The sequence below is a fragment of the Oryctolagus cuniculus genome, chromosome 7 (genome assembly GCF_051225735.1).
Source record: "Oryctolagus cuniculus isolate XC-2025 breed Fujian yellow rabbit chromosome 7, ASM5122573v1, whole genome shotgun sequence".
NCBI classification, from domain to species: Eukaryota; Metazoa; Chordata; class Mammalia; order Lagomorpha; family Leporidae; genus Oryctolagus; species Oryctolagus cuniculus.
In genome coordinates this window covers 5,238,820-5,262,318 of record NC_142873.1, presented here as the reverse complement: position 1 = coordinate 5,262,318, position 23,499 = coordinate 5,238,820, and the positions used below count along the sequence as shown (strand labels likewise).

Below are 23,499 nucleotides of genomic sequence, written 5' to 3'. Positions count from 1 at the left end.
GGAGCCTGGAGAGCAAATATAAGTAATTATTAACACAGATGCATCAACTTTCAAAACTTACTCAAGGGAAAGAGTTCAGTAGACAGCCCCCCCACCCCCACCGGCCCCATCTCCTGTCTGCACGCCAGGATCCTCGGTGTGGGGCAGGCCAGCAGTGAGACCAAGCTTCAGGCCCTCCCGTATGCCCCTCTGTGTTTGCAGTATTCGTTCGTTCTTACCCCTAGTCCTTCCAAGCTCTGAAATTCAGTGATTGTTTCATTGAATTGGAATAGGTTAAACAGAGCCCTAGAGCTGAAGGAGATTGTAGAGATAATATAATACAACGTCCTCACTTTGCAGATTCTAAGTGAATCAAGACCAGGAATAATTTTCTTCTGTGTTCTGCTTAGCTCAGTACCTGGCACATAAACAGGTACACAGTGACTCTTGATTGAATCTGTTGGTTGACTCTATGTGGTCTTCCATAATTTTCGCCTGCCTCATAGCATTTTATCCCTACACACATTCTGCAAGTGTTAGCCGCACTGTCAGACCGAGGAACCCGATCACGCTGTTGCATGTTTACCGAAGTCACATAGCTTTTTTTTTTTTTTTTTTTTTGACAGGCAGAGTTAGACAATGAAAGAGAGAGACAGAGAAAGGTCTTCCTTTTCCGTTGGTTCACCCCCCCAAATGGCCACTACGGCTGGCGCGCTGTGGCCAGCACGCTGCACTGATCCAAGGCCAGGAGCCAGGTGCCTCCTCCTGGTCTCCCATGCGGGTGCAGGGCCCAAGCACTTGGGCCACCCTCTGCTGCCTCCCAGGTGGAGCAGGGAGCTGGACTGGAAGTGGAGCATCCAGGGCATGAACTGCTGCCCCCACGGGACGCCAGCACTGCAGGAGAGGTTTAACCTGCTGCGCCACAGAAATGCCCCTTGTGAAAGTTTTTAACTCAGGACCTGTGTCTGAGTGACATGCCTTCATCTTTCTTTACCCAAAGTTTACCGGCTGCCAAGAGCCCATTGGTGCTACGGTGAAAATTAAGAGATGACACTGCTTCCTCCAGACGGGCTTGGCCACACCAGGGATCACGGCTTGGCGAGCAGAACACAGGCTGAACTTCTGACCACGCACCCCTCTGCTCAGCACCCTTGTGCAGCCCACCAAGCACCCCTCGCTGCACCTGGTGACCCTGGCTGTGCACAAGCCCTTGTGTGGTAGAGCTGTGAGTCATTCGGCTCTGTATGTCAGCATCTGGTGGTACAGTCCACATACGGACATAAACAGAAGCTTTGTTTTCTGCTCAGCCAAATCACCTTTAGGTCAAAGAGATATGAGTAGCCACGAATGGCATGCAAGGTGTGTTTGTCGAACTGTTTCACACGCTGCATTGGAAGATCACTTCTTCTAATCCTCTTATGTCCTAAGTCGTATCATTAGGAAAGTCATAACAGATACCAGAACCGCTGATGATTCTACTAGTAATAGCTACCTGACTACATGTCGGGCATTATTCCAGATGCCACACGCATTAGCCGGTATAGTCCTCCCATGCATCTTAGGGTAGTGACTATTCTCTCTCCTGTGCAGATGCAACACGTGTGTGTGTGTGTGTGTGTGTGTGTGTGAAGCAGAAAGACTTAAGTAACCCACTCAAGATCACAGCTCAGAAGCCTAAAGGCTGGGATCCTGACCCCAGCGTCCAGCCCCAGAGTCTGGTGTGCTGATCAGCCTCTGTGACACCCGTATAAAATGCTGGCGACATAAAGTGAGCCAGGGAGAGGTAGGTGGGTGATGCCACCAAGGTCCTACGAGGGATTTCAGTTTGCCCTCTGGTTCCTTCCTCCTCCCTCTTCCACGCTCCAGGCTGAGGGCTTGCTCCCTTCCTAGCGCCCCATCCTCTTCCCATAAACCCAGCACCTCCTAGCCCTCTGGGAAGTGCACGTCCTGGTTTCAAATAAGGCAGAAATAGTTATGGGAACGGTGTGGTGGCCTCAAAGCCGCTGCCCACCTGGACTCCCTGGAAGCCTGGGCTGTCTGCAGATCCACCCATGCGCCGGCCTGCAGGTGGTGCGGCCCGGTTACAGCTAATGTGACCTGGACCCCATTAGTTGCGCTATCCGGCCATTCCATCACTTAAAAAGCAAGTACCCGCTCACTTGGCAGCAGCAATCGCAAAACCCTGTCTCCCCTTTCCCCAGGAATGTTCTAATGGCCTGCTTCCGTCACCATGGCAGTGTGGACGCGAGCCCCCCAGGTACCTGCAGCAGAAGCAAGGGGACCCGTTCGTGCCGTGGGCCGCCAAGCAAGCCGTGCTGGGTCGCGTCGGGCAGACTCCGGGCGCCCGGACAGGAAGTGCCATGCAGGGTCCTGGCGGGATGCGAGTTGGCCAGATGGAGAAGGATGCCCCCTTCCTCGGGCTCTGCACCCCTGGCCCTCAGCTGCACCATTTTGGGACTCCCAGGATCCCCCACTTCTCTCCGGGAGCTAGGCCGGGCACGGGAAGGAGTGCCTGAGTGGAGTCCGGAGGCCGTGTGCAGCCTGGCCCTCCATTACTGGGTGGGGAGCCCCAGAGAGCAGGGTTTGGAAGAGGGCGTACCCCATCTTTGGATGGCTGTCCTCATGGCTGGAGCTGACAGCTCAGGAGGGCATCACAGGACGTGCGACGACTCGGGCGTCTCGAGATTTGCCGCAGAGTGACGCAGGGATGCCTTCCATGTGCCCGAGGGACCAGGGCCGCCTGCGTGAATAGTATCTTTCCCAGTCCCTGGGGGCCTGGTCGAGACAGGCACTTTGCTTCATTGACATCTTCGCATCGGTGTCACGAGGGGCCTGTATTCCAGCCTTCTAAGCACTAAAGACAGAATTCATACTTGCCTGAAAACGTGTGCATCTGTCTCTTTTTTAGTTACTCGTTTTCAAGAAGTATTTATTTATTTGAAAAGCAGAATGACAGAGAGATCTTCCATCCGCTGGTTCACTCCCCAGCTGCCCACGGCAGCCAGGTCGAGGCCAAGCCAAAGCCAAGCGTCAGATGCTTCATCCCCATCCCTCATGTGGATAGCAAGGACCCACGCACTTGGGCCATCTCCTGCTGCTTTAGCAGAGAGCTGGGTAGGAAGTGGAGCAGCGGGGATTCCCACTGGCACTCCCGTGTAGGATACCGATGGTGCAAGCAGGGGCTCAACCTGCTGCGTGGCAGTGCCAGCTGCTGGGCTCATAGCTGAAGACCCTCACAGTCCTTGAAATTAGTCACCGTGCACCCTTTCCTCCAGGTCTTCTATTTTGGTAGCATCAGTTGGCTCCATTATAAGTGTGTATTCTATATGCCCAAGTCCAAGACCTTGAAAATACTGCTAACAAACTTGCTGAAAACTGTTTAACTACAGTATGTATTGCATCAGCATGAATTCACACAGTGCTCTCCATATGACGCCCTTTATTTGTGTCCCATGAAAAAAACAACACCATTCAACCTGGACAGTTGATTAGGTTTTAACTCTCGAATGGTATATGTAATGAGGTGAACTTGAGCAGGTCACGTATACTGTCAGGCGTCTAGTTTGAGTAGATGCTCTACAATTATAGTTACACTGAGCTGACATAAGGACTTGGAGGGAGAGAGGTCTACAGTCCTCCAGCATTTGCACAGTGGGTGTTACTTCTGAGAGACAGTCGTACGGGTCTCCCTAGGCTGTCATGTTGTTCTTAAGTGCATGTTCTGTGGGCCTAATGCAAGGAAGGTGTCAGCTACTGCCCGGTGTTGTCCACCATTGCTCAGGACTTAGCATTGCGCCCTGTGTGTAGTAAGCCTGCAAGAATGACATGTTGGGGAAAACAATGACCGCAGACTATGCAGTTCCTTGAGAAGCTGGATTTACAGACTCCAGCTGACCCAAACACGTGTTCAGTTTTCACTTACCCTTCTCCGTGCTCCAGGGAGGACACTGACAATGAACCCAGAGGAGTACTGTTACTCCTGTGTTAGGTGCAGGAAAAGGCACTGAGATAGTCCCTCAGGGCAGAAAAACTGCTGCCTATCAGAGAGCATAGCAAAAGTCGTAGAGATCGCACTGGGGGTCTGCAAGAAGTTCAGCCCCCTTCTGATGTCCCTGCCCGGGGAAGGGGTCTTGCATACATACATACGTGCATACGTGCAGAGACCCATGTATTGCCGTGATAAGGTAGGCCTGACTGGGCAGTGTGCCCCATGACAGGTGTTTATCAAAGTCAATAGTTTGAGATGTTTGCTCTTAGCAGCTTGGGATGCCCCCAACAAAGGACAGGCAATAACCTTAGGCCATGAAGTCCCACCCTGATGGCTTCTAGACTGGGACTGCATCTCCCAGGTGTGAAGTTAACTGTTTGTGTCCCAGCAGCCTAGTAAGCCTTGACACCCTGAAGTTGGTGTTTCTGGTTTTTATGAAAATTCGTTCTTCCTCCACTGCCATCTACTTCCCCTTGGCTAATTGCCCTGGAGCTCAATGCGTCAGTGTTAATTTACACAACTGGTCCAGCTGAGGGTCCTGCTCCCTCATACGCACACACACAGACTCCGGGACTTTTACTGTTACCAGGACTTTCACCCCAGTAGCCCACAGGCCTCTTCTAAGATCGAAACCCATCTGAAGGTGGACCCTGGTGTCTCCACAGTAAAGGCAAGCCTCGGAAGATGCAGTTCTAGGATACAATGTGAACTTTCAGCACCAGCAAGCGCAGCTGGGTGTCTTGGGACTAACCCAGCATTCATGGGCTGAATGCCCCTCTATCTACAGTACCCAAGACCAGTTTCCAGATGGGAGAACCCAAGCGTGGTTTCCTGCCGCATGAGCCTCTCCGGACGTGTGCGGGGGCACGTGGGCAGCAGAGTCCCTTCTGGAGTCACCCAGGAGACACTGTCCCTCACACAGGCTCTGCAGTCCAGCGTGCCACAGACCAGTGCTCTGCGTCTGTCTGGGCTTGAAGGAACAAGCCTGGATTCCCGGCAGCTCCTGGTACCCCTGCCCTGCCCAAGGCAGCCTGCTACCTCAGGGCTCATCTCTCTTGTCATTACCTGCCTCAATGGGATGTCGAGAGGATTTAATGAGATAATGTTTGTAAATCGTTCTGAGCTCTGCAGAAGAATGAATGGCGCTATATAAATGCAAAACATCGTTATTATAGTGATCACAGAAGCATTCACTCTAGTTAAAGGCAAAGGAGGAGGAACTCCCATGCCATTATAATCTCCTTTTTCTCCCAGAGCTGATAACACTCTGAAATATGTTCCCCTTTTCCAACAGAAAGTCTTCACTTTGATAATCAGCTCAGAGGTGAAACGTTTTGGGGAAATTTTAGAGATTTCTCCTTAGTCTCTTTTAAGAAAGAAGAACATTAAATAAGAACACTTTGCCTGCTTACAAAAGAGCTGTTTTCACCAAAGTCATTCAAAAAGGCTGAGCCTTATGACTTCAAATTTAGCTGGTCTTTAGTCCCCACGGAGATAAATGGAGCAGTGTCGAATCTGAAAGGGGAAAATTGGTTTGGCAAGGGTCTAATGTTTGAAGCCACCATTCGAGGGTTGCTGAACAGAGACTGGCTTTTCCATATAACAAACTTGTTTCTTTCTACAGATTATTATTCCAATGATTTCTTTTCCCCCACACTGGAAAATGAGGTTTGGTATTTTGACAATAATCCATCCTTCTAATTTAGAAAAGATCATTGATTTTCAGGAGACTTTCAAGTTCTTTTTTCTTTTATAGAATCAGCCCTCGAGAGGGAGAATGATCCCTACAGAGCAGATGTCTCAAACTAAAATTATCCCGGGGATGAGCAGGCAAGATAAGGGAGGGAAGCAGCCAAGCGTGGCAGCCGCTGACCATGGCCTCGCCGCTGGAGAGCCGTAGGCAGTGCAGGGGTTGCTGGGAGCTGGAGACCCCCGAGGCCCCACCACACTCCGCAGCTCCCTTTAGCTCCTGCTCTGCACAACCAGACCCAGAGTTTCTTCCCGTCTCTCGTGGGAAGCCCCACATCAATAATCCCATATGCCATCTTCCAATTTTAAATCTTATTCATGAATTCTTTTTTCCTCTTCTCTCTCTCTGTTAATACTAGATAGCCAAACTAAATATCTAGCCCATGGAATATTGTTTTCAACTTTGATGCTAAATTCATGTGAATTTTCCAATGACATTAGAGTTGGAAAAAAATGTTTTTTTTCCTCTGTGAGACCGACAGGGTCAGAATAGCACAAGAACCACAGAATATTGGTGACTCCTTCTCCATCACTGCATTTTCCTTCTCCCAGAAGTTGCTTAATTTCTTTGTGAAGAGCACCTGCCTTATAGGGACTTGTAGAATTATAAACGAGAAACTATATATAACATGCTCATGATAAAGCATTCAATAAACCTTATCCATTATTATTTTTGGTTCTCATTTTTAAGTAGCTGGATCATGGGCTGGAATCATGCCTATAACCCTTTCTCTTTTATACACTCTCTCTCTCTGCTATCTAATTGACTTCAGTCCAATTTAGTCCTAAAATTTTGTGAGTCTGATACATAGTAGTACCCCTTATCCTCCGGGAATGTGTTCCAATACTCCCTGCTCAACCTGGAACCACAGTAGTACCAACTCCAACATATAGTTTCCTTTTTACGGTAGATCTTAGCAACTTCCGCATACAATTTTTCCTTTCCTCATTAAGTTCAGAATTTTCACCCTTTCAAGTAGAGTACTCGAAGCTTCTTTTTGCTGTATCTGAACATTGCTACTTTTGTACTCTGGGATCGTTACTAAGTGAAATAAACGTTACTTGAACACAGACACTGCAGTGTCAACACAGTTGATCTTTGGATTGAGATGGCTTCTAAGTGAGTAACGGACGGGTAAGGCACACAGTGTGGATACTCCGAACAAAGGAACGACTCACGCCCTAGACAGAATGGAGTGGGAGGCATGAGATTTCGTCATGCCACTCAGAACAGGGTACAATTCAAAATTCGTGGATTGTTTATTTCTAGAGTTTTCCACCTAATATTTTTGGTCCATGCAGTAAAAGAAGTGACAAATTTCAGGGGATGGGGGGGGGGAGGTGTTACCGTAGACTTAAAGAAGGAAATTGAAACAGACCACTGACCAGAACTCCTCAGGGTTGAGCCATGGGAATAATTGCAAAGCCAACTGAGACAATGCGAAGCTTTCCCAGTCTCACCCTCACAGCTTCTAAAAAGAACCTGAGAAGTTCATCTTCCCCAGACCCGTCTGTTTCCACTGAAGGGCAGCACTCCCAGGAGTAAGGGGGATGGGAACTCAGTCAACACAGAACCATCCCACTTATACCCTCACGGCTCCTGAAAGGATCTGCGAAGTTCAACTTCGCCATCCATCTGTCTGCAGAAGGTGATCTCCGATGCTGACTCCAGCAGAGGAGAAAGCACGGAACACGGGACAAAGTGCAGCAGTGGGGCTTGGTCTGGCTCAGCTTAGACACATGCTTGGGCGTGGGGAAGACTCGTTCTCAGCTGGCTTTTGCATCTCATCTATAAGATGCAGGAAGGCCCAACTTCCTTTCCGCCTTCCATTTTCTGTGATCTGTGTTTTCTGTTTGTGTCTTTGTCTGCATGACACATTTCCCACCAATATCAGGCATTCACCAAGCTGACATTTTCAATAACGATTCCTGTCCTAACGGAGTGTTTATTGCACTTGGAAAACTAACACTAAGTACCTGACACAGATGACATGCAAGATAATGGATGATTACATTTAAAAGTAAGAGCTACAAAGGAATGCTTTGGGGGCAGAAAGGGGGCACGGGTCTGACCTATAGTGATGAAGGAAGGATCGGATAACAGGTGCTTTTCTGATGGCCTGGAAAGAAAGGGGAAGTAGGAGGGCACGGATGAGGAATAGCAACAAGAGCAGACGCTGGGAGGCAAGTGGGCGTTTGGCAGAGCAATTAAGTGCCCACTTGTGATGCCTGCGTCCTGTGTCAGAGTGCTGGGTTCCGTTAGCGGCTGCCTCACTTCTGATCCAGCTTCTGACGACGCACACCCTGAGAGGCCTCACATGCTGGCCCCAGCACGTGAGGCCCTGCCACCCACACTGAAGTCTCAGATGAAGTCCAGGCTTCTGGCTTTGGCCTAGCCCGGCCCTGGGTGTTGTAGGCATTGGGGGAGTGAACCAGCGGATGGAAGATTTCTCTCCATCTTTGTCTCTGTCTGTCTGCCTTACAAATAAAAATGAGAACAGATAAAATTTTTCAAAAGTGTCCAGGAAACCCTTTACCTCCTCCATATTGACTGATACATAGATAGGGAGGGGTGAAAACAAAATGAACAAAGAAACGTAATTCCTTAGGCCTCGGATAACACTTCCAACCCTCACCAAGAAGACCCAAGAAAATTATTATCTGATTGGTAGACTCAGCCTCTTTTGTTTTCTTTAAAAGTGTGTCATGAAGCTCAAGGAATTTCAGGAAGGCCATAAAATTCACAACAGGGAACAGTTATCTCCTAAGAGATGGGAAAGCAAGGGTGCGTGAGAAAAGAGGGGCCCTCAGATGGTGCTGGACCCCTAGGATCTACTGTGTGGCTTCATAGGTGAATAATTGCTACAGAAATAAGGTCTAATAAAAGAAATTCAGCACCACTGCCAGCTCCCAGTGCTGGAGTCACCCATGTGAAGTATTCTGCCTGTGCCTCATCCGTTTGGGCGGACACTTGGCACAGTGGAGGGGAATGCGGCAACGTTTCTCTATCACGGAGAAAACAAATGACCCCAGGCCCTACTTGCCATGCAGGAAACACCCACACACATCTCTGCGCAGACTGAACAAGGGCAGAGGCTGCTGAGGTGCTGGCTGGCCAGAGACAGGATCTGGGAGGGAACAGCTCTTTTGAAATGTAATTTTATGGATTTTGGGTTAAGCAGTCCAGGAAGCTCTTGATGATGAGGAATCGAGAGCCAGTCGCATGCCAGGTCCTGACATTGCAGCTCCTGGAACTTGTGCTCACAACAAGCTGAGCTGTTTCATTCTACTCTATTACTCTAGGAGTTATTTGTCCCTAAATCCACCTGGTAGCTCCCAAGGCAGGGGTGGGGGTTGTGGGGAGGAGCTGCCATAGTTGGAACTGCGAACTGTTGGCTTGAGTTGGTTCAGACTGGTCTATACTCACTTTGATTTCTCCACTTCTTCATAAACTGGCTCAACACGAAACTTAGTAAACAAGGACAGTGTGAACCGTGTCAAGGGCTAGGTGGGCAGGTGTGGGACTGTTTCTAGTCTCCCGTAACATCTAACCTTCACCCAATCATTGCAAATAAACACTCAAAAATTCAAGTGGGATGCTTTCTCTGCAAGGGCAGAGCTGGATGAGTCACCCAGCTCTCTTGCCTTCCAACAGGAATGCTACCCTTAACCCTTGTCCATGAAGAAATTCTCATGGTGTTGATTCTCTTTGGGAGAGAACCAGCAGGTTGTGTCAAAGGAGAACCGTGGATGAGAGGGGGACATTGGATAATTGGTCAAAGACACATGTGTGGGGAGCAACTCTGACTAGACTAAGCTACTGGAATTAAGACTTATTCTATGCATCTGCTCTCCCACAATATGGCGCTGGGAGAGGAGTAAACAGCTTCTACACAGCTGCCTCCAGTTCGACCAATAACCTGCAGGAGCTGATCCTGCTCCTGATTGGAGGAGAGCAGCGTACTCGGCGTGTGGGTAGCAGAGTGGGGATTGGTGGAAGAGGACTATAAAGGAGGAGAGAGACAACATGCACCAGGAACACCTGAGGAACATCTGAGCAGCCCCCGAGAGAGCCGGCCGGCGGTGTGCCGCTCCCCCGCGGAAGTGGGGAAAGTGGCAGGGGGAACCGCCCTTCCACGGAGGTGGAGGGACGGTAGCCAACCCGGGAAGAACCAGCAGCAAACCCGGGAAGGACCAGCAGCCAACCCAGGAAGAACCAGCAGCAAACCCGGGGAGGGCCAAGCAGACAAACGAACAGCGCAGGGTCCTGTGTCGTTCCTCCGCGGAGAGGGGGAGTGACACTTGTCCATGAAGAAATTCTCATGGTGTTGATTCTCTTTGGAAGAGAACCAGCAGGTTGTGTCAAGGGAGAACCGTGGATGAGAGGGGGACATTGGATAAATGGTCAAAGACACATGGATGTATCTTCCAGCACTGTAGGTAAATACACACAAAACAACAGCCCTACCGTACAGTCAGAAGCTTCCAGAAAAAATAAGCATTTGCCCTTGAAGAACTGTTTGGCCATGAATGAGGAGCATGTAGAGGGGAGAACAAAGTGGGACTTATAAAAAAAAAATCACTGCTGACCCTAACTGTAACCAGAAAAAGTAGTCTAATCTGGGAGACTCAGCACTGAGGCAAAGCAAGGCTGGGCCTTCCTCATCCTCCTACCTTGAGCCATGACCTTGGGGGAGACACTTAACCTTGGTGAACTTTGATGGCCTCATCTGTTAGCCACACAGTGCTCTCCACTGAATGATGGTCAATCCAAAAGTGAAATAATGACGCAGAGGACTGAAGTGAGTGACCCTCAGCAAAGCACTGCCCAGGTGAGCGATGCGGAGAGAGAGTAAGAGCAGGGACTGTCTCACTGAGCACCAGCAGGAGAAGGGAGAGGGCCCCTGGCTCCTCCAGCCAGGGGCCCTTGTCTGGGCTGCCTACATAGAGGGTCATCCTAAGAGCTACTATTAATACGTATTAAAGCCACTATAAATAAGCTGGCAGTGCCTCAGAGCACCAGAGCTGCGCAGCCCTGAGCTGTCTACCCCTGTGAAGTGGGGAAGGGCAATACTGTCTTCCTTGAAGTGGGTGATGTGCTTAGGCCTGGAGGTGATCCACTGGACAGGGTGTGGACAGGCGTTCAGGAGCCTCCCTGCGGGCTGGTGGGGGTGAGGTGCCTTATGTGAGCTCAGGGGCAGGTGCAGCCTGAGTTCTACCCGTTCCCAGCCTTGTCCCTGAGCTCAGAGCCCAGTCAATGCTGGAGAAACCCCAGAGCAGATTCCTCTTTGACTTTCTCGCTCATCTTCTCTTTTCCCAGAAGAAAACTCTGGAGATAGAGTCCTTGTGTGTCTGAGTTTTGTCTCTCAGCCAACTCTCCAGGGCTGTGATGGACACTATGGTATCCCAAGCACTAAAGGACATGGGAGACGATGAAGGGAAAAAGCTCCGTGTTCAGGTTGCAGACAACGCTGGGAATGAGGGACGTCAGTGGAGGAGACCGTGGCCATGCATGACTCGAGAACGTGAAGCCACTCCACATACAGTGTCTTCATACACTGTACCAGGTGGTGCTGCTTCTGCTGGGGCCATCATGCACGTTGTAGGAGGGAACCCTCCATGAGCTCTGGAGAGTTTGTTGGGGAGCCCTGCAGAAGGCAAAGCTCCTACAGAACCTTCACATGGGGGTGAGACCTGGGAGGTGGAGCGGGCAGGAGGGGAGGGTCCCCCTGCAGGAACAAAGGAGGCCATCCCAGCTCCAGGGCCCACAGGCCGGTCAGCAAGAAGATGATGCAATCGGGCTGCGTTACTTGTTCTCCGTTGCTAAAGGACATCTCCCCGTTGTATGCTTTAGTGAGTTGACCAAAAACAGAATAAACAAAAGAATTTATGTAGTTCCCCTTTTTTCATCCTTTTTTATTATCTATTTTTGTTCAGAAAAGAGAAAGAAGGGAGGAAAGGCTTTGTCGAGTCTTCTCGTAGTAGATTCCGTTTGCTCCTGGCTTTGGGAGAATTCAAGGATTTAGTCCTGGTGTGAGGAATCTGAGGCATGGTGTGTGTTGCTTTTGTCATCTCTGGGTTGGCCAGGCAGGGGCCATCGCCTGGTTACCAGCTCCCGTGTGCCTCTAAGGAGAGCGTGTGTTTTCATCTGGCGAGGAGAAGGGCTTACTCTGCAAGACAAGCGTTAAGATCACTCCTGGCACTGTCAGTCAATGACGCCATGACACTGTCCATCCATGCATTCATTTGCCATCCATTCACTATTCAGCAGATGTTGCAAGTACAAGCGGGAACAAGTCACCGTTCTTTCCCACCCTCGGGAGAAGGCACTGGGTCAAAGACGGAGTTGCAGGTGCTGGCAGAGGAGCTACTGGAGAAAGCAAAGCACAGCCACAACAGCTGCAGTGTGTCAGGGGACGGGCGGCCCAGGGCCAAGGCAAAGCCCCTGCCCAGAATGCGGTAGTGAGGACTCTAGGAGGCAGTGGCACCAGGGGCATCTGCCAGAGGGTAGCAGGGCTCTGGCGGGATTCAGGGGTGGGGCCCACGCTCCAGGTCTGGGACATCTAGAGTGAGCTTGAGCTGCTAAGGTTACCAGGACAGGTGGAGGCATTGGAAACGACACGGGACTGCAGCCACCATGTCTGGGGCACAATGTGGGGATAGAACAGGATTTGGCTCCAGGCTACTGGCAGAAGCCCAGCAACTGAAACCAAAGCACAAAGAGGGGCAGCTCTGTGGGAAGGGACGAGTTGGTACCATCATCCTCACTGCTGGCCAGAGTGGCTTCGAATCCTCTGAGCAACTGAATGTGGCCTTGGAGCCCGAGAGTGCAGGGCTCAGCCTAGACGTGGAGGGCAAATGCCACCAACTGGGGCAGAGGAGAGCTGCAGCGGTGGGTGGGCCAGGGAGGGCCTAAGAAGATACATGCCATAGGTAATAGAACAACAATAATAAAATAATAACTATCCCCAGGAACCAGCTATTGAGCACTTAGTGTGGACTAATTGCTACGATTTTATACAAATCATGACTTATAAATCTTATAATAACTCTGTGGCTCTTATTCTCCCCATTCCACAAGTGAAGAAACAGAGTTCAGAAGATTGAGCCGCTTACTCGTCCTGAACCAGTCGCGATCACCCTGTTACACCGGAGCAACAAGAACTCCCCAGTCTCAGTGGCAAAAAGCAATAGAAGTTTATAAAGAGCCCATGAAATGTAATAATGAATGTTCTCCATTTTTAAAATAAATTACTGGGACCAGTGCTGTGGTGCAGTGGGTTAAAGCCCTGGCTTGCAGTGCTGATATCCCATATGGGCGTTGGTTCGAGTCCCAGCTGCTCCACTTCTGATCCAGCTCTCTGCTATGGCCTCGGAAAGCAGCATAAGATGGCCCAAATGTTTGGGCCCCTGCACCTCTGTGGGAGACCTGGAAGAAGCTCCTGGCTCCTGGCTCAGCTTTGGCCATTGGAGCCATTTGGGGAGTGAACCAGCAGATGGAAGACTCTCTCTCTCTGGCTCTACCTCTCTCTGTAACTCTGTCTTTCAAATAAGAAAAATAAATCTTTAAAAATAAATTAATTAATTCTTTGTTTGAAAGGCAGAGCAACAGTGGAGGGGAGGGAGAGAGCGAGAATCTTGCCTCTGCTGGTTCACTTCCCAAATGGCCGTAACAGCCAGAGATGGACCAGGTTGAAGACAGGAGCCAGGAGCTCCATCTGCTCCATCTATGTCTCCCACATGGGTCGCAGGGGCCCAAGCACTTGGTCATCATCCGCTACTTTCCCAGGTGCATTAGCCGGAACCGGGAGCTTTACCAGGTGCATGGACTGGTATCGGAGCAGCCAGGACTCAAACCACAACTCCTGCATGGGATACTGGTGTCACAAGTGGCAGCTTAATCCACTAGCTGCAACACCAGCCCCAGGGTTTATTAGTTTTGCACCTTCTTGGCAGGGGTTTCTCTTACCCTGGTCACTTAGATTCTCAAGCTAAATCAAACCTGACAGTCTCCCTCAATGGCGAAGGCAGAGGCAAGGCGATGTTGTGAATTGCTTTTAAAGTTTCCACATGCACATCTCTTTCCGTCACACTGCTTAGCCAAAGCAAGTTCCATGGCCATGCATAACTCCAAAGACGGCAGATAAAAGCAATTCTGCCATGCGCCCAGCTACTGAGCGTGAGTGTTTGTCAACAGCCCTGTAACTGGCCATCTAGCCTCGCAGACTAGGTGAGGAAAAAAATTCAAACCCACAGTGGCTGCCCTCCTAGCCTGAGCTCCACTCAACACTATTCTGAAAGAGAAAGTCAGCCTGCTGGCAGTGTCCTGGCTGCTGCACGCCCTCGCCCACTCTGTCCGTGCAGCCTCCTTCCCAGGCTGTGGGTTAGGAGACAGGCGCGGGGTGATTGATGGCTCCCAGCCACAGTCGGGAGAGATTATCTAACAGCATGTGCTGATGGAGCCATGGCTGGGAGCCTGCTCATAATAGCAATTGAGGCACTGGTTTCTGCAGGGTTTGGAGTGCCAGGGTCTCGAGGGCTTATTAATCCCCCAGCAGCCCTGGGAGGGGTTCGTTGCTGCTGTTATTTATACCTTGTGCTGTGCTCATCCAGCACGGACAGTCAGCTGGGATTATGTTCTGGGGACACAGAGCCCTGGCTGCCGTCCAAGCTGGGGCTGCGGACGACTCTTGTGTCTTCATTGCTCCTGGGCTGCATTCATAAAAGTGGAGTGAACGGAGGCTGGTGAGGCCTGGAGACACAGACACGGATCCAGGAGCCTCTGGACCGCGCTAGTCCCTCCGTGCCACTCCAAAGGGCTGTCTGTTCCGTGACCTTCCGTCCCCAGTGTAGGGTGACTGGCTGCGCCTTGCTGGGAGTTCTCTCCGTCTCCACAGACCTCGCTAGCTCCTGGCTTTGCCTGTTCCTTTTTCTGTAACAGCAGTGAGCTCACGGCACAGATCATGACCACTGTTTCTGCGGGTGCTCAGAGCGCTGTTCACATACAAGGTGTTCAGCCGCACCTGCTGGCCCTGGCTTCTGCCACCTCTCAGCTCCCTTCCTGCCATGGCCGTCCTGGCTTTCCCTCGGCACTCCTGCCAGCTGGGGTGGCGGCTCCTGTTGCTGTTGCACACCTCCTGGTCTTAGCCTGGGCCCCCCTTTCTCCTAGAAGGCCCTTCCCTCCTCTTTGCCAACCACACATCTTAAGAGCTCCCTCCCACTTGTGTGTCAACACTTTCCCTGGCACAAGAGAAATAATTATGTTTCAATTAGGTGAGACTGTGAATGTACATGGGAAAATGGTTACTAAAGTTAAGCAAATTAGCATATCCATCACCTTCCATAGTTACTTCTTTTTGTCCAAGACAGAGCACCTAAAATCTATTCACTTAGCAAATTTTCAATATATGGTATGATAATATGCCTCAAAGTATCAGGTAAAGATGAGATCAGTAACAGTGCCACATCGAATCATACTGGAGCGTGAGGCAAACAGAAAAATCAGACACCAATTCTATCTTTATTTAAAATTCTGGAATTTTGTTTATCTTGGGTGTTACCACAGCCATTTCATGTATAAATTTTTACATTCATTTTTAAAAATATTGCCTAGAATGTGATAGGCATTCTGCAACTATCTGTTGAATGAGTAAATGCTGGGGTAAGTGGTGAGTGCTTGGAAGAATGTTCCAGATCGAATCTCCAATGATCCCAAAGTTCTGGTGTTTACCTTTAGAGTTGCCTGTGTCCCTTCCAGCTCCTTTTTCACTCTCATATCTGCCTTTTGGTGAAACTTTTCTAAATCCTTTCCCAAGTTTAGAGTAAGGGGGGAAAGTACAACAGTTTCCCAAACTTAGTCAATTAAATGTGCTTTGCCCAGTTTGTTGGAGCACTGTGTAATGGGGCCGAGATTTGGAATCCAGTCTGTGTGGGCCCGTTGGTTGACTTGGCCCCAGACTAGTGTCCTTCTCCCTCCTCGCCCCTAGCTAATCAAGGCACAGACAGAGGCCTTGGTCCCTGGGAATGCTGACTTAGACTCTAGTAGAGGAGACTGATCACCACTGGGCACACAGAGTAGGCAGAGCCCAAGCAAAAGGCTGGCGTTTTTGGTTGAAATGAGTTCCTGGGGATTTTACCCATCGTTGTTGGTATAGATGAATGTCCAAGAACCAGTCATACAGCCGTAGCTCCAGACCCCAGTTAAGGCATCATCGTGAGCTAAAGGGAGCGGCCCAGAGCCCAGAAGATGGGCGCCTGGGTTTGGGCCCAGCTAGGTTCTCCTTGAGCTGGGAGACCCTGACCACATTACTTAGTCATCCAGCACTCCGGTATGTCTTGCATAAAAAGAGAGGGTTAGCCACAAAATCATGATTTCTGAACCCTATACGTGGAACTCCAGAACTGTGAGCAGGTTGCAGGAGTCACGGATGGATATAGCCATATCTCTCATCCAGAGAAGCCCACTTTGACCAGTTATTAGATTCCCAGGTAACTTTTCTTTTTTTCTGTATTAGCCAAAAGCAAGGAGGCTCCACAGCTTTAGATAATCAGACTCAGAACACGGGTCGAGAGGACGGCTGTAACCCCAGCAGCCAGCAGTCTGATGAGTCCGCGATCTTTCTGTGGCAGCCTTCAGGAAGGCCAGGTTTGCTTGAGCTGTGTCTGAAGGACACATCCACTTAGGCCCCTGGGCGAGGAGAGCTCAGGCGAACGGACACACAGGCAGTGGCCACTTAGACCATCTCATCTCTTCACTCATCTACCATCTTGTGCCAAGAAATCACTCAATACTAATTACACTGCTATGGCCACACAGTGTTAGGAGAGGCCATGAAGGACTAGTCCACTCTCTCACTCAGTGCTTGGATCCTGTCCTTTCCATCATCAGTTGACAAGTGGTCAGGCAATGTTTTCTTGAATCCCCCCAGTGACTGTGAACTCACTCCCTCTCCAGGCAGCCCATTCTACGGTTGGCCATCCCTGGTTTGAATGCCCAGCTCACAGAGCTTGCCCTCTTCAGACTGTGAAAGACAGGCCCAATCCATCTCCACAGAAATAGCCCTTGAAGTATCTGGAAAGTGATCATCCACTCCGGGTCGCCTTCAGCCTGTTCAGCTAATCTCCCCTCACACCAGCTCTCCTCTGCATGACGGAGATGAACTGCACCATGGGAGCAGCTCCCTCCCCGCTGCCTGCGTCTCTGTTCGTGGAGACCACCCCAGAATGGGTTGCCACATCCTGCCCAGACTGGTCCGCACAGAAGAGAGCAGAATCATTGTCCTTTTCTCGTCCCAGGCTTTCAGCCCTTCTGCACATAAAAACTACTTGGGCAGATTTTGAAAAAACAACAACAGAAAAAAACAAAAACAAAGCTACTGTCTTCCAGACTCCATCCTTGAACCTCGAAGTCAGAAATTCTTGGAGGGGTGGAGTCTGGCCTCTGACATTGGAAAAAGAAAGGCCAGGTAATTCTGTTTCTTGCCAGAACTGAGAGCCACTGTTTTTGACACTAGATCCTTGATTCTTGCTTTGGTTAGCCACCGATTTAGTGGACCTTGCTACACAACTTTGTCTGTAAGCCAATTTGAAGGAGAGAATGATCATTTCTTCTTCTTTTTTTTAAAGATTTATTTTATTTATTCTAAAGACAGAATTACAGAGAGAGGTAGAGAGAGAGAGAGAGAGAGAGAGAGAGAGAGGTCTTCTATCCACTGGTTCACTCCCTGAATGACTGCAATGGCCAGAGCTGAGCTGATCCGAGCCAGGAGTCGGGAGCTTCTTCCAGGTCTCCTATTGGGCCATCTTCTACTGCTTTCCCAGGCCACAGCAGAGAGCTGGATTCGTACAGAAATCTGAGGTGGGAAGACTCCCTTTGTTCAGACAGGCACTAGAACCAGTGGAGGATCCAAGCAGTGTTACACCAGCGGGCTCAGCTGGAATCATTTCCCGAGAACTGAGCGACAGTCCCAAGTGTCTTACAGTATATATAGATTCATCAGCATCACAGCTTAGCTGTTACAGCATTGGTGGGTTTAAACTGCAGCCTGCGTGACCTGGGACCACACTTCCAGTGGTCGGTGGGCCTGGTATGTTTGTAAAGGAGATAGCGGGGGCAGATTTATTAGGACAGATTTATGACTGGGGTTACAGAAGCAGAGCTTAGGACTCTTCCCCCGTAGACAACTGTTGACGTTGCTGCACTAGTTAACTGCGAGCAGCCACTTTTCAAGGTCTGTGTGGGGAGGAGGGGTCAGCTTCTCTCTCTTTGTCCAAGATTGTGGCTGTAGTTCCTCTACAAGATCAGAAGTGGAGCAGCCGGGACTTGAACCGGCGCGCATATGGGCTGCTGGCTCTGCAGGCCAGGGCTTTAACCCGCTGTGCCACAGCGCCGGCCTCTGAACGATCACTTCTGAGCGTCTGTCACACACAGGTCCTGACCAAATGCCTGTTTGCACTATTCCATTCCATCCCATCCATGAGTCCGGTGTGTATGACTCCATTTTCTCAGGGAGAAAGACTGAGGCTGAACAAGATGGAGCAGTTCACTCCAGGTCTCTGCTGGCCACGTGGCCAAGTTCAGATTCAAAGCCAGATCTGTTTGAATCCAACGCTCATCTTCCTTTCATGCCTGTCTGCATTCCTTGAAGTGTTAATTGAACAATTCTTTATTAAGAGTCAGGCGGGACCTACTATGTGTTGGACAGGTTGGGCCAGCGACCGCGGTGAGCTAAGTTTCTGCAGTGATCTGGAAAGCTGTGTGTGGGTACAGAGTGCTTTCCTTTCCCATCCAATGATTGGTTTATGGGTACATTTTCTTGAAGGAAAAATCATGTCGACGTAATGCAAGCTTTGTAGAGAAATCAGTCTTTGGTATTTGGTTGTAAAATAAATGTCAGAATAAAATGTTTGCGAAAATAAAGAGCTGTACCTATGAAATCACTTTGCACAGAGCTGTAGAATACTGATGGTCTCTTGTTGCCAGTGCATCATTATTTAAAGCAAATTTGGGACGCAAGGAAGGAGCTGCCAGGCTTCAGCCAGGATTGATACCCAGAGCTCTGCTCTCCTTGGCAGGAGTGACTGAGGAGTGGCTTCACGGGGGTTACCCCAATCGGGTGAATCTCAGCTCCTGAGTGATGTGGCCGGCAGCCAATGGGGCTGGGATGCCTCTCACCAAAGCTGCTGGACCACACTCTGGGAAAGATGCCCGCTTTTTTCACCCTGGGTTAAGGAAGCAGGGCTGCTAAAGGGAGTCACCAGCACACTCGTGGTTCCAGCCAGGAAGGAATGGCAAGGTAAGGATAAGCAACATGGTCTAGACGAGAGAAGAGGATGGAAGAAACAGAAGGGAAATGGAGAGCAAAGAAGTAAGAAGACAGAGGTGTGGATGGAGCACCTAACGGCTCCAGATACAGCCCCGCCGTAAGCACCCTCCCCGCTCTGCATCCGCCTTTTCCCCAGGCTCAAGTGGACCTGTCCTTAGATGACATCCTAGAAATCTCCTCTTCCCAGTACCTGAGTCTGGAACCCCCTCCCTCCCGTGTTCTTGCCGCCCTGTACTTCCCTGTCATGATCCTGGGGGACACAGTGCTGCATTAACATTGTCTCGTTACTTTCCAGTCATTTCTTTTGGGCCAAAGCTTCGTAACTATGTCCTCCAGCTGAGTTACAGGTGTGCCCGGGTTTCCGCACACCCCAGCACTAGGGCACCCTGGCTGCTCGCTCCCTGTTACCCCAGCGTGCAGCAGGACTGTTCTCTGTGTGTGCCCAGACTTAGGAAGGTTGGGAAACGCTGTTCTAGACTCTTCGCTAAAGACAGCAAGGAAGGAAGAGAAGAATAAGGGAAAAGGGAAGGAGATGGGGGGAAGGGAGACAGGTCGCTGGGCGGGAAGAGGCTTCCGGTGTCTGCAGGTACTCACGAAGCAGCACTGGCGAGGTTGTGCAGTCTGGACAGGACTCACAGGACATGCTCTTGAGGTACTCTTGCCTTTTAAGCCAGAATAATCTGGCGGGAAGAGTGTGAACTGTAGTAGCAGAAAGACAAGTTTGCGTCCCAGCTCGGAGACTCAGGACCCGCGGGATCGCGTTCAAGTCACTTGCCCTCTTCCTGCTTCCATTTCCTCATCCAGTAAGAGGTGATAAAGATAGTCTTCTCTTTAAGCTGCTCTGGGCACTGGTAAGGTCATGTTTTTGCAATGTTCTTGGCATAGAATAGACACTCAACATGTAGGTTAACTTTCTGTAATTTTGTTTCAGAACCACTTTTTACAAAATGATTTATTTATTTCTGAAAGGCAATGAGAGAGAGAGAGAGAGAGAGAGAGAGGAGAGAATCTTCCATCCACTGGTTCACTCTCTGAATAGCCACAATTGTCAGGGCTGTACCTGGCCAAAGCAGGAACCAGGAACTCCATCCAGATCTCCCATGTGGGTGGCTGGGGTCCAAGCCCGTGGGCCATTTTGACTGCCTTTCTAAGCACGTTAGCAGGGAGTCGGATCAGAAGCAAAGCAGCTGGGACTTGAGTTGGTGCTCTGCTATGTGATGTAGCACTGCAGGTGGCGACTGAACCCACTGCACCACAACGCCAGCCCCCAGAACCACTTTAGGAAGCACTTTTGTAGCCAGTGGCAATTTACATAGCTTAGAGCTTACGTTTGAGTCATTGAATTCAATTCCTGCTTCTGTGTTTATTAGTGATATGACCTCAGGCAAATTATTTAATCCTCTCCCAGCTCCCTGCCTCTGTTTTTGCTTTGTGTTTGTTTGTTTCTGTGAAGTATGGATAGTGGCATCTACTGTATCAGTGTTTGTGGAGAGGCTTCAATGAGCTGACACACGTAAAGTCTGCAGAACGTGCCCGCACATCCTAAACACTCCTGCGTGTGTTTGCTGTTGTCAGTAGTCTCTCCTAGGAGTCACTGCAAGTAACTGGTAAGCCGTGACACAGGCAGGTGCTCCTCTGTACAGCTGTGGAGGAAATACTAATGTGTGTGCAATCGGACCCTGCACTGGCAGCAGTGGGGTAGGCGGCGTGTGGAAGTTCATCTGCAGTTAATATATATTCAGCTGCACTAATTAGTACAAGCCTCAAAGCCTAAAAATAAAGTTAGTCTTTAAAAAAAATGAGGCTACAGGCTAGTAAGGATGCTGAGGACTGACTATTATTGTTCTAATGACTATTATTATTATTATTTTTTGACAGGCGAGTGGACAGTGAGAGAGAGAGACAGAGAGAAAGGCCTTCCTTTGCCGTTGGTTCACCCTCCAATGGCCGCCGTGGCTGGCGCGCTGCGGCCGGCGCACCGCGCTGATCCGATGGCAGGAGCCAGGAGCCAGGTGCTTTTCCTGGTCTCCCATGGGGTGCAGGGCCCAGGCACCTGGGCCATCCTCCACTGCACTCCCGGGCCATAGCAGAGAGCTGGCCTGGAAGAGCGGCAACCGGGACAGAATCCGGCGCCCCGACCGGGACTAGAACCCGGTGTGCTGGCGCTGCAAGGCGGAGGATTAGCCTAGTGAGCCGCGGCGCCGGCTTATTGTTCTAATTATTCTAAGAGTGAAAATGATGGTGCAACCCAAGGTTGTCTGTGGGCCAGAGGATCGTGAGCCCCTGTGTTCTGAGTTAAAAAGGCACCTCAGCATAAAATAACAAGTCACACTTTCCTTGAAAAGTTCATGGAAAGTGGAATTAAAAGATAAGGTTATTTTGATGTTTTGATGCACCCCCCCAATTGAAATCCATGTGTAAGAGGAGTTTCAACAAATTTAGGGAAGATGTATATTACAAAAAAAAAAAAAAAAGCTAAATGGATTTTGGAAAGATTTACCCCAAAATAAAGATCTTTTAATCCCATTTCCTTGAACTTTTTGAAGTATCCTAATGGAGTCATACATCACTTAATGAAGCCTGTATATTCTAAGGAACGTGTCGTTAGGTAATTTCATCATTGTGCAGAGAACATAATAAAATGTACCTGCACAAACCTAGATAATTTAGCTAATGTAAACTAGAATATAAGACATGCGTGTGTGTGTGTGTGTGTGTGCAGGCATGTCTATATGCAGCACAGTCTATAGTCCCTATGGCCATGATGAACAGAATTGCAAGAGGTTAAATCAATCACAAGAGAAAGTGACGCAAACGAGAGAGACGGTGAAGGTGAGGCGTATGAGGCCGCTGCACGGGTACACAGCATGCTGCTGTACAGGAACTTCTTCACGACCGGGAAAGCACACTCTACATAACAGTAAGTGGTGTGGCACGGTGCACACGTGCACCAGACCGGGAAAGCACACTCTACATAACAGTAAGTGGTGTGGCACGGTGCACACGCACACCAGACCGGGAAAGCACACTCTACATAACAGTAAGTGGTGTGGCACGGTGCACACGCACACCAGACCGGGAAAGCACACTCTACATAACAGTAAGTGGTGTGGCACGGTGCACACGTACACCAGACCGGGAAAGCACACTCTACATAACAGTAAGTGGTGTGGCACAGTGCACACGTACACCAGACCGGGAAAGCACACTCTACATAACAGTAAGTGGTGTGGCACGGTGCACACGTACACCAGCCATAGTCCTTTATTATTACGATCACGTAGAGTGCCTTCTTGTGTGTGCTATGCTTTCATAAAATGGGCATCACACTACGCTTCTTTATACCAGCATCACCACAGACATGGGAAGAAGGTGTTGCAGATAATGGGACTATGTCTACAATAGTAGGCGACAGGAGTCTTTCAACTCCATTATAAATCTTTCTTTCTCTGGTTCCCCCTGCCCTGCAAAGCATGCAACAGCTGAGGCTGGGCCAGGTGGAAGCCAAGAGACAGGACCTCCAGCTGGGTCACCCACAAAAGTGGCAGGGGACCAAGTACTTGGACTGTCTTGCTGCCTTTCCAGGTGCGTTAGCAGGAAGCTGCATTAGAAGAGGAATAGCCAAGACTCCAACTGGCACTCTGCTATGGGATGCTGGTGTCCCAGGGCAGCTTAACCTGCTGCACCACAATGCCTACACTGATCAACACTTTTCACACACACACTTGAACTTTACAGGCTGCCTATATGAGTCTCCTAGGGTTGCCATAACAAAGCAACAAAACCTGAATGGCTTAGACAACAGGAGTTTCTTTTTTTCCTTATTTTTTTTAAAGATTTATTTATTTATTTGAAAGTCAGAGTTACACAGAGAGAAGGAGAGGCAGAGAGAGAGAGAGAGAGAGGAGAGAGGTCTTCCATCCGATGGTTCACTCCCCAGATGGCCACAACGACCGGAGCTGCGCCGATCCAAAGCCAGGAACCAGGAGCTTCCTCCGGGTCTCCCACATGGGTGCAGGGACCCAAGGACTTGGGCCATCTTCTACTGCTTTCCCAGGCCATAGCAGAGAGCTGGATCGGAAGTGACGCAGCCAGGTCTCAAACCAGTGCCCATATGGGATGCCGGCGCTTCAGGCCAGGGCGTTAACCCACTGCACCACAGCGCCAGCCCCTTTTTCTTATTTCTTTAAAATATTTATTTTTATTTATTTGAAAGGCAGAATTAGAGAGTGAGAGGGAGGGAGGGAGGGAGGGAGGGAGGGAGGGAGAGAGAGAGAGAGAGAATCTTTCATTTGCTAGTTCATTCCCCAAATAGCCACCACTGCTGGGGCTGGGACAGACCTAAGCTGGGAGCCAGGAGCTCCCTCCAGGTCTCCCTTGTGGGTGCAGGGGCCCAAGCACTTGGGCCATCCTCTGCTGCTTTCCCAGGCATACCGCAGGGAACAGGATTGGAAGTGG

General features: G+C 49.9%; 1 protein-coding gene across 3 annotated transcripts in view; it reads left to right on the top strand.

The window, feature by feature from the left end:
- Positions 1-23,499, top strand: part of TNR (tenascin R) — a 435,083-nt gene that overhangs the window by 137,992 nt on the left and 273,592 nt on the right. The gene's annotated exons all lie outside the window — the stretch shown is intronic.